Consider the following 6,102-nt stretch of genomic DNA (forward strand, 5'->3'; position numbering starts at 1 on the left):
GTCACCCACCGGGGCTTGGGGCTGCTGGCCCTGCTCACGCCCAGTGTCCAGGCAGCGTCCCGCCCCCGCCAGCCAGGCCACCCCCCCATGCTGGGCTGGGCAGATAAGAGCGAGTTCCAGGGGCCTGTGCGATTGGTGGATAAATCTGGGCACTGCCCTCCCTGCCCGGGCCTCTCTCAGCGCCTCCGAATGGTGCCTGAGGAACCACGGCACCCTTGGGTGCCTGGTCAGCCCCCAAAACCTCAGCCCCAGCCCTGGGGACCCCAGAATGCCTGCACGCTCCCTCCCTGGGATGGTTCCACGTGGTCAGCGAGGGGGTGTTGATGGGCCTTGGAGAGAAAGAACGAGTGATACCACCCACTGAGAGTGTGCCCACGCAGGGTTAAGTGGGTGTGGCTGGAGGAGGGAGCAGATCCTGGTGCCGAAGGGTCCCTGAGCCTCAGAAAAGTGGGGGGTGGAGTGGCACTCCCCAACATCCAGCAGCAATGCCGCCAGCACCAGAGCCCTGCTCAGAACCCTGGGGAGAGCTGCAGGGGGGGCCAGGCCACGGTGTTCCCCAAGGAACCCCCTTCTGGGACAGGGCAGGGGAAAGTGCAGTCACCCCGGCTGTTGGACAAACAACTCAGAAGTTCGATCCCTAGGAGGTGTTGCCAGGCCTCCCGGCCTTTGTCTGTGCTGTCGCCCTGTCAGGAATTCCCTGTCCCCTCCCCCATTTCTCCCACTCTGGGAAGCCTTGTGTGACTGCCCCTGAAAGCGGGCCAGGGTCCCCCGTGCCCCTCTCACTCTTACCTCACGGTCGGCAGAGCTGGTCCTGGCTGTGTCCCCCTCTGGGCTGGCTCTTGGTGTTCTGTATGGTAGTGAGCTCACTGTCCCTGGAGGTATGCAAGCAGCGCTGGACAGTCACTAAGGGAGGACACAGTGGAGAGAGTTCAAGCATCAGGTGGGGTTAGATTAAATGACTTTGGGGTCCCCCAGGGCCTTCTGCCATTTTGGCCCCGAAAGTCCCGCCTGCATCCTGGGACCTCGGTGCCAGGCTCTTGGTCAGCCTGGGTCCCTCCCAGCTGACATTTTAAGTGAGAAAATAAAAGACAAAGCCAGAGGAAGACTGTCTCTGGAGCCCTATAACCCCACCTGCTCCCCCACCCCCACCCCGAAACCGCCCGCCTCCCCCTCAGGGCCAGGCCTGCTTCTGGGACCCCTCTTGGGGGTGGAAGAGGGGGAACCCCTGCCGCTCTGTCTTGGGTGGGTGTGAGGGGAAGAAGCGGAGAAGGGGGAGCACCTGGGGCCTCCTCGCCTGCAGCGTGGGGAGCAGCCTCACCTGCGTGTGGGCTTCAGGTTTAGAGGGTTAGTGAGAGAACGCTGCTGCCCTGCTCGGGCCTCTGTAGGGGGGCCAGGGAGGTGCACCCAGGGGCCCACAGCCCGGCCCTCGCTCCTTCCCTGAAGCTGTAAGCGGGTTCAGGGAGGGCCGTCAGACCTGCCTTGCTGGTGGCCTGCAGGCAGGCGGTGCGCCTCTGTGTCAGTTTCCACACCCGCAGAGCATGTGTGAGCAGCTCCTGCGCACCCGGCCGTGGGCCAGGCTCGGGCAGGAGGAGCTCACGTTGCTGCCACAGGCACGTGTGCTCCCACAGGGGCCTGTGGTCAGTCTTGGGGTGTCTCCTGCAGCCCCTGCCCTGGGCTCCCTAGTGGAGGGGCTGCGGGACCAGACCCAGAAGCATGTGGCGTCCAATGGGCCTGGGTCGAGCGCCATCTCCACCAGCCGCCACGGTGACTGGGACGAGCCTGGCCCCAGCCTCAGTTTCTCACCTGGAAACGGGGGGTGACACCTTCGGACGCTGTGGTGAGGATGAGCACAGGGCCCAGATGCCTTGGAGGCATTCCATCTCCCACCGCCCAGGTCTGTCTGTCTGTCCTGAGTCCCGCCCACACAGGCCCCGTGTCCACCCGGCTGGAGCCAGCTTCCTGCGCACAGGCCACGCCCTCTTCCTGTCTCTGGCCCCAAGTCCCTTCCTGTTTTCTTTATTGTAGGAACGTGTGTAGGGAAAAAACAACTCGATTCCTGTGATCCTCGTGGGTGCAGCATCTCTGGGCCCACTGCCTGTGTGAGGCAGTGACAATGTGTATGAGTGTCCACATGTGTGCATGGGGCTGGGTACGTGTGTGTGCATGTGAGAATGCATGTGTGTGCGTACATGTGTGAGTGTGGGTCTGAGTTTGTGCAAGTGAGCACGTGTGTATGACAATGTGTATGAGTGTGCACCCATGTGCATGGGTGTAGGGGAGTGTGTGTGTGTGTGTGTGTGTGCTCATCCCGTGTGCATATGTATATGTGTGTGCAAGAGAGCATGTATGCATGTGGGAGGTGATCCCATGTGAGCAGGTGCAGGATCAGGTGTGTGCCTGTGGGAGCACGTGTGTACATGTGGTGGGTACACACGCACACGTGCCCTCTGGCCCCTGCCAGCTCATCCTGCAGCTTCGACTCTCCAGCCAGCCACTGGTGTCCCTGCTGTGGGCAGAGACCTGGCATCTCCACGCATCAGTGGGCATGGCCATGGCAGTCCCCCGAGGCTCACAGGCTGGGGGAGTCGGTGGGGAAAGGTAGGGCAGTGACCGGGTGAGGGGTATCATGCAGGCAGACACCTGGAGCCCAGGCAGGACCAGGGTCAGGTGCAGACAGAGAAGGGCCAGCGAGGGGCAGGGGCTCCCGGAATGGACAGCGGTGGGAGATGCAGTGAGAGCAGCAGGCTGCCCAGGGGGCCTCGGCAGTCGGCGGGAGTTGGGGTGCCGGAAGAGCAGAGTGCACATTTACTAAACACCAGGGGACCAGCCCCCCTGAGTCACAGTGGCTGGGGGAAGCTGCTGTCCCACTCCCACCGGCCCCCCACCCTGAGCTCCCACACTGCGCAGCCGGCAGCACCACTCCGCAGAGAGGGTCCAGGACGGACGGGAGGGTCAGGGGAGGCCTATCAAAGTGGGAAGGGCATCTGAGTGTGGCGGGGTCAGGGAGGGGGCCCTGCTTCCTGCTCACCCCACATTTATACACACCCCAGCTGGGTCTCAGGGGTCCCCCACCCTCACCCCCAGGAACACCCAGTGCCGCTGACGGGCTCTCAGGACTCTCCTAGAGACTCATGCTGGGGACCCCTGCAAATAGAGCAGGACAGCTTCAAATGGGGGCCTCACCGGGCCTTGTGGCCAGGACTCAGAGAAGGACCGTGATGTCGACATTGGATGGACCACGCCTCCTGGGGATGTGGCCTTGGGCCGCCTAACCTCTCTGGACTGAGTGAGAGTGGAATTCCCGATGCACAGCAAGGGACGGGCACCCATGGGGCATCAATGGGCCTTGTCCTGCTTCCCGGGTCCGTCCACTCCCTCACGTTAAAACTGACACCTCCTCACAGCTCGGGTCAGAGCAGATACCCAGGTACATGCAGTGCAGACACCCGACACGGACCCCGAGACCCCTACACAGCCTCATACCTGAGACAGATGCACAGGGATGGACAGAGACCACAGAAACACGAGATACAGAGGACATGAGTGGACACATACACGTGGGGCTCACACACACATGGGCTCACATGTGCAAGCTCACGTACACGCGTGCACAGAGGGCTCACACATGTGCACAAGCTCACAAACACACACACACACACGGGCTCGCACATACACGCTGCGGCACAGCTCCGGGAGCTGGTTTCCCAAACCCAGGCCCGTCCAGCCCAGACACCTAAGCTGGTGGCCACCTGGGTGGCCTTGGGGAGCCCCCAGTCTCCAGGCTCCCAGCCAGCAGAGAGGCGCAGAGGCTGTCCGGCTGCATGGGGTGCTCTGGGTGTCAGGGCATGGGCAGCCCCTGGGTCCTTTGGGGCCAGGGTTCCGGGTTCCTGGTTCCACCCACCTCTGGGTGGGGGCCAAAGAGCTGCTGTCCTCTGGCGAGTGAGAGGGTGGGGGTGACCCAGGGGACGTGAAGCTGGTGGCAGGGTCCTCCTCAGGCTGCTGTGCTCACAGCAGGGGGCGGGCTCCAGGGACAGTGAGGCCCCACCTCTCCAGTTTTGTCCCTGGAAAGGGCCCGGTCACAGTGAAGCGGCCCCAGGCAGGCCACACGCAGGCACTCCCTGACCTGGTTTCCTGGAGTGAGAGGACGTGCTGGAGACGCCGTGCTCCCCGCTCCCCGAGGGAATTTAAGCTCCAGGCCCCTCCCTGATTCAGAGTCGTGGCCCGCCTGCCAGAAATACCCCCAGCGTCTGCCCCTCCCTGGGCTGGGTTATGTTGGGACGTCCAGGTGGAGATGGCAGAGGCTGTCTGGAGCCCAAGGGTGAGCTGTGGGCAGATACGTGGACTTGGGAGTCACCCACCCCAGGGCTGTGGAGACCCTCCGTGGGGTCACACACACTTTGGATCCTGCTGGGGACACAGGATCCTCGCCCAGAGGAAGGCGGGCCCCCAAGCAGAGGGGGGGAGACTCCGCAGGAGCTGCTGGCCTGAGCCCCTCTCGCCCTGCCCCGAGGCCCCCCAGTGACCGTCCTGTCTCTCAAAATCATCCAGGACCCCACACACACAGTTTGCGGTGGGACCCTGGGCTGGGCCCGCCTGACCCTGGACTAGTGTAAAGGCCACCACGCCCCTTTGGTCAAGACAACCAGGGGGGCCACACCCCATCCAGAACCTTCCCAGGTGGACAGCTAACTGTGATCCTCTGTCCACCCACACTGGCTGCCACTGAGGGCCAGCAGGGCCCCCAGGTGACTCTGGAGCCCGCTTCCTGTCCCGGTTCCCAGAGCAAAAAGGGGGAACCTCTCACCGACCAGGCTGGGCCCATCTTCTCACCGCAGCCCACATAGGTCAAGGCTCCCGCGGAATTGCCCCCAGACCGGCCTGGGACACAAACCTCCAGGCCCCTGGGTCCGAGGGCATGGGAGGTGGCTTCCACTCGTTGCAAAGAGCATTTTAAGCCAGGCCGGTGTGGCTCAGTAGTTGAGTGTCAACCTATGAACCAGGAGGTCACAGTTCAACTCCCGGTCATGGCACATGCACGGGTTGTGGGCTTGATCCCCAGTGTGGGGTGTGCAGGAGGCAGCCAATCAATGATTCTCTCTCATCATTGATGTTTCCATCCCTCTCTCCCTCTCCCTTCCTCTCTCTGAAATGAATACTGTGTGTGTATATATATAGATAGATAGATAGATAGATAGATAGATAGATAGATAGAGAGAGAGAGAGAGAGAGAGGGAGGGAGCATTTTAAGCATTACAGCTGCTCAGCTCTGTGGACCACGGGCACTCTGGCCTCCCGGGCAGCAGGAGGCAGCCTGCAGCCTCCTGGACTCTGTGCACGTTTCTCCTCCATGGGCTCTTCTTGCCAAAGTGGCCCCTTCCCGACAGCCCCACCCCCAGACCCAGGCCCATTGCCAGGAGGGGTGAGAGCGAAGAGACGAGGGAATCACGGCACCCGCATCTGCATGACAGTGCTCCTTCCACCTCCGCCAGCTGCCTCACCCTCCGGGCCTCGGTGGCCCTATCTGTGAAGTGGGGACAGCGATGACAATCTCCCCATCCTCACCCCAGCGGTCAGTGGATACCTCATACCACCTGCGCCTGGACCAGGTGGGGTTTGCACCCTCTCGCCATGACCCAGCCTCCAGGAGACTGAGCTTGCTTACCCTCGGGCCCGCCCTGGGCCCTCCTGCGGGTGGGCAGTACCGCCCATTTGGCCTGCAGTGGACACACAAACCGAGCTCTGCGGCGCGGCGCCACCGTGTGGCTGTATTGGGAACTGCATGGCCTGGCCACCCAGGGAATCCTTCCTTGAAGGCGACAGGGATACAGCTGCCACGGCAGGGTCTGCGGCATTGATGCTGACAAGCTCTGTGCTAAGCACGATCCACAGAGAACGCTCTTAATCCTCCCACCAACCCTAGGATGTGGGTCCTATTATTTGGCCTCCCTTACAGATGGGGAAACTGAGGCCCCAGCCCCATAACCAGAGACAGATGGGGTAGGATTGGACCCCAGGAGGCCCAGCTGCAGGGCCTTGGTCTTTATCCCACCCATCTTGCCTGGCCCCAGAGTTTGGCACCTGCCCTCTGCACATTGGGGTCTC

The 6,102-nt window shown here is 62.5% G+C and overlaps 2 protein-coding genes across 2 annotated transcripts in view; both read right to left on the minus strand.

The window, feature by feature from the left end:
* Window positions 1-1,912, minus strand: part of EML1 (echinoderm microtubule associated protein like 1) — a 153,560-nt gene extending 151,648 nt beyond the window's left edge. Inside the window, exons 1-2 of the mRNA XM_005877879.2 lie at window positions 1,804-1,912; window positions 790-903 (exon numbers count right to left, since the gene is read on the minus strand). The gene's annotated coding sequence lies outside the window, so the exon portion shown is untranslated. The remainder of the gene's footprint in view (window positions 1-789; window positions 904-1,803) is intronic.
* The window catches only part of LOC102251844 (cholesterol 24-hydroxylase), a 46,296-nt gene that overhangs the window by 15,146 nt on the left and 25,048 nt on the right, over window positions 1-6,102 (minus strand). The gene's annotated exons all lie outside the window — the stretch shown is intronic.

Source organism: Myotis brandtii, unplaced genomic scaffold (assembly GCF_000412655.1).
Source record: "Myotis brandtii unplaced genomic scaffold, ASM41265v1 scaffold535, whole genome shotgun sequence".
In the NCBI taxonomy this organism is placed as follows: domain Eukaryota; kingdom Metazoa; phylum Chordata; class Mammalia; order Chiroptera; family Vespertilionidae; genus Myotis; species Myotis brandtii.